General features: G+C 42.5%; 1 pseudogene; it reads left to right on the top strand.

The window, feature by feature from the left end:
• Positions 1–939: 939 nt before the first annotated feature.
• Positions 940–6,095, top strand: LOC133419069 (exonuclease mut-7 homolog; annotated as a pseudogene).
• The last annotated feature ends 4,149 nt before the right edge of the window (positions 6,096–10,244 follow it).

Here is a 10,244-nt window from a genome sequence, read left to right as displayed (position 1 = left end):
GGGCTAGATTCATACACACTAGCCCTCGTTTAGGCCACTACCCCTACATGCAAAGAGGAATTGGGACACCACTACCCTCACGGGAACGTGCACAATTTAGGGGTAGGGCTGAAAAGTAGGGCTAGGGGGTGTATTGGGACTGGCCCTTACTCTACCTTATGCATTTCTGTCTCATTATGCAAATGAGGGCTGCCCTTCTTGGTCCAGCTCCTCTACTATTGGTCAAAAACAGGAAGGAGCAGGATTGGGCCGAAATCAAGACTATTGTGCAACCTAAAGACTAAAATTTATAATAATAATGTCCAGATTTATAGTTTATATACAATAGCTTTTTTGCTTGTTTTATAATGTCCCTTTGACCAACCCTACACCACATAACATTAATAGATCATTGTAGAAATTCACCCATTAGACAATATTCAGTCTTCAGTTAGAGCTGATGTGTAAACTAAAAAGTTAGTGAGAGCAGTAGTTTCTCCCAGTGTGTCACCGTCGGTTGCGCAATAGTCTGGTAAATCATTGCTTGGCAAATCACACCTGAATGAAATTATATATTTATTTATTGAAAAAAGTGCAGGCCATACCACCTACATACATTAGACAGTATTTACAATCATATTGATATACAACACTATAAACATTGGGCTGTTCTTGCCTAAAAATGAATAAAATCAAATCTCCCAGGTACAGAAAAATGTACAGTAAAAATGTCTACACTCTGAAGGACCTGCAGCTACATGCCAGACCTGTTGATAATCATTCATTCCAGGAGGATGAGGACTAGCAAAAGGCCTTCACAGAGGACTTGGGAAGTCTTGGGTATGGCTCCAACAAAACCAACAACCACCGATGAACCTGTGAAAAGTCGTGTTTGATGGGGAGAGGGTGGTCCCCAAACTCAACACTAACTGTATACTAACTACGGATGAGGCCCCATCAATGGCAGTGGAGGCTTCCCATAAACTGAGTGTGTCTTTCTGGACAGAAATGGACCACACCACAACAGGGGAAGCAGGTGTTGACCCTGCTCTTATGTGAGACCAGCTCTTTGAGCTATGGAACCCAAATAATCTGCAGATGCTACACGTTGCAGCCCTCCAGGGGTTTTCAAAGCTCACTGAGCCTCTTGAGGCCTTACTAACAATCCTGGAAGCTGTCCAGGCAAACAGAAGTCTCTGAGCGACAACCTGGTTTATCACATCCTCATGAAATTCCATATATGGATGAAGGAACATCCTCAGGTCAATCTGAGCTTACTTTCAGAGCAGAAAGCAGTGGCACTCCAGCAACAAGCCGGTGGCTTACTGATGGATAACCAACCTGCCTTTGTAGATGGTCTTGTGAGCAATTATCAGCTCAAGTCTTCACACCCATCTATATTACGTTATTACATTGTTAGGTTGGAAGCTCTCTACCTACACCGTGAGGCTTCATTGATCACCAAAACAATGGAATGAAAGGAAGAACTGAATGTTGAGGAGATATACACATCTCTGATATTACAGGACCTGTTGATTTCGGCAGAGACGTTCGCTTTTCTTGCAATTCTTCTGGACTTCTTCTTGGTGCCATCCTAGCTTCTGTGTGGAAAAAACGAACCCAGGATTTCTCTTTTACAGCCCTTTACAAGCGCTGGATAGACAACCTCCAGCCCAAAATGCTCTCCAAACATGTCATACGACTCATGAATACCTTTAAGATTGACCAATGATTATGTCCAAATGTTTTGACGCAGAGGAGACTAGGCTCTCTAACTTTCATCACGTATAAAATATTTCTAAAGAGACAAATGAGAGAAGAGATGTCAGGGTTTGACCCTTCCTGTTTTATTTTGAAGCCTGTGTCCTTGTGTTTAAGTTCTGGTTTGACCTTCCTGTTTCTCATCGGCCCTGATCGTCTGCACCCATGTCTCGTTATCCCCTTGTGTATATCTGGTCTTGTCTTTCCCTTGCTCCCTGCTGGTCCGTAATTGTTTCCTCCCTCTGTGTTTTTCTCGAGCCCGGTTTTGTAGTTTTGATCCTTGTGGGAAACTCTAGTTTTTTTTTGTATCCTGCAAAGCAGCGCTTTTTGTCATTTTAAAATAAATCTACATTTTTGAGAACTCCTGCCTCCTGCTCTCTCTTACATCTGGATCAGAACAACTCCCATTTCCTAACAAGAGACCTGGATTGACCATGTAGAGAGTATAGTGGCAGATGACCCCACGATGCAGGTCAATTTGATAAACTTGTTGGTGAGGTACTCTAGTCTTCAGAAAGCCTCCCAGTGGTCCCTGAGATACCACATTCCACAACATCAACTTCCTGTGCAAGTATGGAATAAACAGCAGAGTCTACCACCTGATCTACAGCAGATCTGTCCAGATTCAGTGGAAGCCAATGAGTGGCTGCTATCAAACTGTCAGTTCTACCAGGTGCCACGTATCAAAGAAAAAGTTTACTCTGTCGACACACCAAAAGCTCTCCGGAAATGTCAAAATATGGTGCTAAAGGAAGGTGGTATAATCGGTGTGGACATGGAGTATAAATCCACATTTAGCTCCATCTTGCCTCAGGAGATTGCTGTCATTCAGATTGCAGTTCTTGACAGTTTTCTTGTTAGACCTATGTGCAAAAGGATTTTCTAAACACCCAGAGACAGTTGAATTTATAAGGGCCTTATTTTCCACACAAAATGTTACTATACTAGGTTATGGCATAAATGGAGATCTCCAGTACCTCTTGAATACATCGCCTCAGTTATCAAAGGAGCCACCACATATGGAGAACATCCTTGATCTTGGTGATGTTCACCAAAAGATTAAGCTTTCTAAGGAAAATCGAGCTCAAAGTGGTCCTAAAGAGGTCCTGGTAGGAGAACCTTCTGCAGAAAAAGGGTTCAGTCTGCTGGTAAAAGAGGACCTGGGAAGGCCCCTGGACAAAATGGAGCAGCTATCCAACTGGGAGAAGTGGCCACTGCGCATCAGCCAAATTAGATATGCAGCGGCAGATGGCTACTGCTTGCTACTGGAACAGGACAAGGAGTCAAAACAAGCATTTGACGAAGAGGAATGTCAGGGGGGTCAAGGCTTCAGTTCCTCTTATTCTGACATAAGGAAAGGCCTCGTGTGTGGCAGGAAGCCTTCAGAAGATTCCCCCGGTATACGCCCCCGGCGAGTTAGGAGTGTGCACAGACTTCCAGTGGCTTAACAAACGGTCACTGAAAGACGCCCATCCCCTGTCACACCAAGCTGACTGTTTAGCTGCCCTGGGCGGGTATGCATTTTTCAGTACGATGGATATGACGTCGGGTTGCCACTGCACAAGGATGACCGCAAGTACTCTGCATTCACAACAGCCATGGGTCTGTATGAGTACAACCGTCTCCCTCAGGGGCTTGTGCAACAACCCAGCCAGTTTCATGAGAATAATGATGTGCATATTCGGTGACCAGAACTTTCTCAGTCTGCTGTGCTACCTCGATGACTTGCTGGTCTTACCGCCAACTGAGAAGTTAGCTCTGGAACGGCTGGAGCTGGTCTTCAGTCGCCTTCGTCTGCACAACCCGAAACTCCTCAAAAAAGTGTTGGCTGCTCAGGCGGTCAGTGAAATTCCTTGGGCACATCATCAATGAATCTGGTGTGTCTACAGACCCCACCAAAGTCGACGCTGTCAGCAAGATGGCCACTACGGATATGATGGGACCAGATGAAGTCACCCCATCTCAGTCTCGTGTCAGGTCATTTCTGGGAATGGTTAACTATTACCAGTACTTTGTGCCCAATTACTCCACAATGGCGAGACCCCTCTTTAACCTCCTGGCCAGAAACAGAAACACAAGAAAGAAAAGAAAGTGCTGATTCTATCCCAGTTTGCTGCAGCAGCGTCGTGGAGAAAGGCTTCTAGGTTAAACCTTTTCAAGGAGCGCTTAGATACAGTCACAGGGGGACTGTAGCTGTAGAGCCAGAGCGTATGCAACCAATAGCACAATGATCACTCATATCCTGACTAAAAACCCCAGATTTATAATTAGAGGCGGCATTTGTGAGAATGACATCTGTCAATGTAGCAGAAGAAGGGTATTTCAAGTGTTGTGGGCTCTGAAATGATTTGGAAGAGGTTTAGGGCATCAAATTGTTGAATAACCAAATCAGGGGGGTTAGTCATGTCCCAGTTAAGATCACCCAAAATAATGAACTCAGAGTAGATGTGCGGGGCCAGAAGTTCACTGAGTACAGTTATAGAGCATAGTGGGGCAGTGGGAGGTCTATAGCAGTAAGCAACAGAGAGAGAAAAAATGTTAGATAGTTTGATCTTTAACACTAGCAGTTCAAGCAGCTTAGGAACAGACTTTGACAATAGTGCATTGCAGGTAATCTTTGACATAAAAAGCTACACCACCTCCTTTAGTAGCTCTGTCCTGGCAAAATATATTATTACCTGATATGGAGATGACAGGATTGACAATACCTTTCCTGAGCCAAGATTCGGAAATAGCAAGGACATCAGGAGTAATAGTTCAACCCATGATTTCAGCAGGTAAATTTTTTTGGTAAATTTTACACATTAACATCCGTAGCAGGCTACGGATGTTAATGTGTAGGAAGCCCATAGAAGTGCGGTCACATAAATCATTAAATGACAAGGTAGGGACAGTATGATTAAAAGTAGCTGGGCCTGGGTTGGGATGAATATTCCCTGAAATAAGTAACATAAGAACAATTAAAATATGCCTGACAGCAGAGCCAAAGTGTGATTTTGGAATAAAGCTTTTGTCTATCATGTATAATTTGGCAGGTAATGGAAGGGGAGAGTCAACGAAATGCTGCAATAATACAAAAGAGTACAGTGGGGAGAGTGACACAGACAGTCTGGGAGTTCCTGCATTTTTTGTGATCCAGAAAGTGGTAGCATCTCTTGACAATAGATGGAAGTCCAACGTTCCAACACCATAGGTGGCTGTTGCAGGCCTGTGCAAAAGTATGTTAGTATCACTGGGGGGCTGGGTCAAAATAAGCAGAGCAAAGATGAGCAGTGTAATCCAGGAGGCCATGGGGGATCTTATGTGAAGATGCATGTTGATACAGTCACAGAGCACGGAGACATAGCAAAAGAAAAAAAAGGCTTTGTTCACAAACACATGTACAATGCTCACATTCTCAAATACAAAGATGCCCTCTCCTCAGCCAAATCACAATACTTCACGGAATCAATCACTGCTGGTGCTGGGAACACTAGGGCTTAACTCAAAAATACCTACTATCCACCATCAACTGACCCCCATCACCTCCAGCTGTCCATATCCACTAGTTCTCCTGTCTGGGCCCTATCCTATTTATTATTTATCTCCGCCCACTCAGATTGATATTTCAGAAAACAGTAAGTTTATTTCCACTGTTACGCGGACAACACCCAGCTCTATGTTTCTTCCAAACCCATTTCCACCTCCCCACCCTCTTCCCTCTGTGCTTGCTTACTGGAAATCAAAGCCTGGCTCGCCTAAAATCTCCTCAAACTTAACAGTGATAAAACTGAGGTAGTCCTCATTGGTTTAAAATCCACCCCCTCCAAACATCCTAGCTTCACCTTCAACATAGACAACTACTCTGGTACCCCCTCCCCTTAGGCTAAGAGTCCTCGACAGCACCTTATCATTCCAGTCCCACATCAACAACACCATCTGGTCTGCCTACTTCCACCTCCAAATCATCAACCCCCTCCACTCTTCACGCACTCCCAACAGCACAGCAATCTTGGTTTCCTCTCTAATCAGTTCCCACCTAGACTATTGCAATTCCCTTCTCTTTGGTCCCCCCTACACACTCCTCCATAAACTCCAAGTGGTCCAGAACGCTGCTGCCCAGATTATGACCAACTCCACTGGCTTCCCATTAAACACTGTATCAACTAGAAAATCCTCCTCTTGACGTTTAAGGCCATGCATAACCATGCTCCCTCATACCTCTCTTTCCTATGCATCAATATTCTCACCAGGTCTCTCAGATCTGCCTCCTCTCTGAGCCCTGACTGTCCCCCCAGGACGTCTGTCCACCATGGGGTCTAGAGCTTTCAGCCGCTCTGCCAGCTCTGGGGTCTCAGGAACTCCCTGCCCCCTGACATCAGGAATATTGACTCTGTTTCAGTTTTTCAGTCAGATCTCAAAACCTACTTATTCAGACAGGCATTTGAATTATAATATCTGTCTTTTATGTTCTGCTGCAAACTCTGCTGTTTTCTGTTTTCTTAAATTGTTGTACTGCGACCTTGAGTGCCATGAAAGGCACCTAACAAATAAAATGTATTATCTCACACACACACACACACACACACACACACACACACACACACACACACACACACACACACACACACACACACACACACACACACACACACACACACACACAGAGCTCAGTTGATGGAAGAATGGAGGCTTCATAGATTTGAATAATTTCATACATTTAGTTATTCAGATTTTGCTTTGTCCAGATTTATATTTCAGCGTACACTTTTGTCAGTGTGTGAGTAATTACGTAAATCTAAGTTTTTTCTAATAATTTATTTTTTATTATTTGGAATAGCCTTACTTTAATGTTCATAAACTTAAACAGTTCATTTTCCTTTACTACAAACTTAAACAGTGTTTTTCCATCATTTTTTTCCTTTTTCATCCCAACAAGATTCATCTAAGATAATTAATAATTACTAAAAGGTTTCACTGCTAAAAATCAATTTAAGTTTTCAGATATAATTTAGTTACCTTCAAACTTTCATTATTATTGTCCATCATCCATTTTTATCTTAGTTTATTTTAAAACATTGATTTACAGGTAAATCACAGAAGATAATTTTGCTTAACCTGATGACTGAAGTTTAGCTTGTCCAAACATATCATTAATTAGTTAATATATATGTGCTGTATGGAAATATATAATCTCTAATCTAACTATAAACTAAATCAAAATTTCCCCCAGTCTCAGACAGATAAACACCCACCAAGTCAGATAGAGACATAGAGTTTGGTCTTTATTGTTCAATCTAATTTCCATAACAATTATGACACAGTCCATTTCAAACAGCTCCAACCATCACTTCAAACATCCTTTTTAACCATCTTGTGGTAAAATGATTGGGAATAGTCAGGCACTCCCAACGCAGGCGCAAATGTGAGCTCTTGAAAATGCTTTTGACTGCAACAGTTCAGACTCGTGCTTGATTGACAGGCAGCTCAGCCAATGACCAGCAACCATCATTTACTCAACAGTCACCGTCATGCCAGGAAGCTCAGCAAATCAAACAGCAGTGTCACCAACCTGGCCAAAAACAACATTCAAGGCCGATATTTTATTCCCTTAAATTTGATGTGACACAGATTGGCTTTTCAGTTTAATGCCTCCATGCACTCTCTCGTGCTTCCACAGCACAACAATCAGATCAACTCCAGGAATTTTCCGGACATCATATTTAGACAAATACAACATTCTCCTGTGCTGTTTTTTTTTTTTTTTTTTTTTTTTATAGATGGTGAGTGTGTAAAGCGTTTCTTTCTTAAAGCTTTCTGGCGTTCTAATTCCTCTTCGATTGAATTTAAATTCCCTCTAATAATCCCTGGTGTGAAATTAATTAAAATTACTAAAACATTGCCTTGGTTCTCTTGTTTCCTTTTTTTGCATCTATCCTTTTCTTAAAATTTTTTTTTGTCTTGACATTTAACAGCCCACACAGCCGGATCCTGTCGGCCAAATTAACTGTCCAGATGTGGTTCCAATGCAGCCCATAACACTGTTGCCATCACGTTATTGAACTCATTTCACGTCAAAAAAAAAAAAAAAACTAATTTCACGTGCGCACAATTTTTTTCCTCCACACTATTCAAAGCTTGCAGTATCAGGGAGGAGGGAAAGTATACTCTTTTATCCACACTCGCCATATTTATAACGCGTATCTTCATACAAAAAGCCATCTGGCGGCACCACAGAACTCTTAGCATTTGTTTGTTCCATCCCTCCAGCTACTGTGTCCACACAACAGGGCCACTGATTAATAGAAGACAGCTGTCGCTGTCAGCCTGGGTTTGTTTCAGTCACATCCTAAAAAAAGCCCACCCAGTTCCTTGCTGGGATCAACAACTCACCATTAGCCGCCCTTCCACCAGTTCTATAATGTATGGGTGACTGATCGCGTCAGTCCGATATGTGTGAATTTCCCAAGGATCAGTTTACACCAATCAATTAAATCCGTCCCACTGGGTCGTAGCACATAGCAGGGGCCAAACAAACTGCAGTAAGAAAGAGATTGGAAAACATTCAGTAAATCAGCTTTTAATGCTCAAACTCACAAGCAACCACAAATTCCACAGCTCCATCACTGGACACAAAAGTACCAAAACACAACAAAAACACCAATAAAAGCACATGATAAATGTCACGTCGACAAGAGCGAACAATTAACACACTTCCACTTAACAAATTAAATAAAAACTAACAAAAACCCACCACCCAAAAAAACAGTCTAACTCAGCAGAGAAGTTAACCAAATGCAGTAGTGCTCCTTAAAGAGCTCAGTCTTCAGCTTGCTCTTAAAAGTAGGTACAGACCCTGCAGATCGGACAGTTTGGTAGGTCATTCCACCATGGAGGAGAAGAGTCTGGCTACTGATTTCACACCAGAAGAAAGAAGAAAGCACCAGGCGTCTTTCACTGGCTGAGCGGAGCTGTCAAGAGGGAGTGTATCTCTGGATGAAGGAGTGAAGGTAGGCAGGAAACATGGGGTAATTGTTTGGTAAGCCAAAAATATATAGTAGTTCACCTCAGGCAGGAAGTCTCCCAGGGATGTCCAGACTGCAACTGGGGACATGCAATACCTGAATAAGACTGAAAAAATATAAGAGCACTTTCAAATAAATCCTTGGCAATGTGGCTTGACTTAGTGAATTATTTAATTATCTTTTTCATGCAAAAGGGAACATCTCAAGATTCAATGCAGGAGTGAAACAGAGAGTTGCCAGTACAGCAGTTTTAAAGAACAGCAATTTTACAGCTAATCTCAAAACTGCGGAGACACAATACTGGTCTGAACTGAATGGACTCATAGTGACCTCACAGAGGGACTAGAAATTTTCAGCACTATGTCAATCATATAAATAATCATAAATTAATAGTTTTAACAGATAATTAAGAACGTGAATTGGTCGTTTTTACATTTTCAGATGTCAGCATTTAATGGAGCATGAGGCAGGATTGAGGCAGGATTTATGAAAAAAATTCCTATACGTTTTAAGTTTTCTAGTAATAATGTCAGATGAAGCGTTCCAAACCAAAAAGAATGAGCCCTCTAGCGTATCTCTCTGTTGCCTTGAACAGGCTGTGTGCTGCAAAATGTGCTGCAATTGTGACCGGAATTTCCCGCGCTGTCCTGCGGATGTGACGTCACATGACGCTGCATGCGCGTTCTCCCCGTTCTCCCGTGCCGGCTTCGCTGTTGGCTGCAGTACCCCCGACGGCCGTCGTGGCAAAGGTGGCGCTAATGAGTCTCATTTCTTAAAAGGAGCCTCATACTCCTTTAATGGTTTTAAATAATAACAATTTCAATATTGATAAAAGATAATGTTTCTTTTTCATAATCACTTAGCCCTATTATTTAGTTAACAGTGTTTCAAATTTATTAGGGCCCAAGCACTTACAGTTCGAAGGCTCTATTGGATCCGTAGGAATACATTTTTTTTCTCGCTTTTTTTTATTTTAATTTTTCCGACGAAATGAGGTCTTTTTGCCCCCATAAACGTGCCCCAAAAGTCACCAAATTTTGCACGCAAGCCAGGCCTGGTGAAAAATTTGATATTTCATGGTTTGCATTAATGGGCGTGGCCTAATGGCTCAACAGCGCCCCCTAGAAAACTTCGTGCCTCAAGCCCCACAATACGGTTTGACGTACATGCACGGAAATTGGTACACACCTGTATCATGTCGCAACTTAAAAGAAAAGTCTCTTGGCGTCATGGCCGAAACCGAACAGGAAGTCACCCATTTTGAATTAATTGTGTCATTTTGGCGAAATTTATGCCATTCCTCGGGCAGTTAATACGGCCCGAACCGTAACGTGCACCCAGGTGTGTTATACATCAAAATGTGCGTCTCCATCCTGCGACAACGCACATTACTTTTCCCAGTCAAAAGCGTTACCGTGGCAACATTAGACGCCAAAAAGCACGCCCCCCCTTCATCTGATTGGTCCATATTTGATAGTTCCTACTTTCTGCCATAACTTT

This window comes from Cololabis saira, chromosome 2, assembly GCF_033807715.1.
Source record: "Cololabis saira isolate AMF1-May2022 chromosome 2, fColSai1.1, whole genome shotgun sequence".
Lineage (NCBI taxonomy): Eukaryota > Metazoa > Chordata > Actinopteri > Beloniformes > Belonidae > Cololabis > Cololabis saira.
This window is presented reverse-complemented; position numbering and strand designations above follow the sequence as displayed.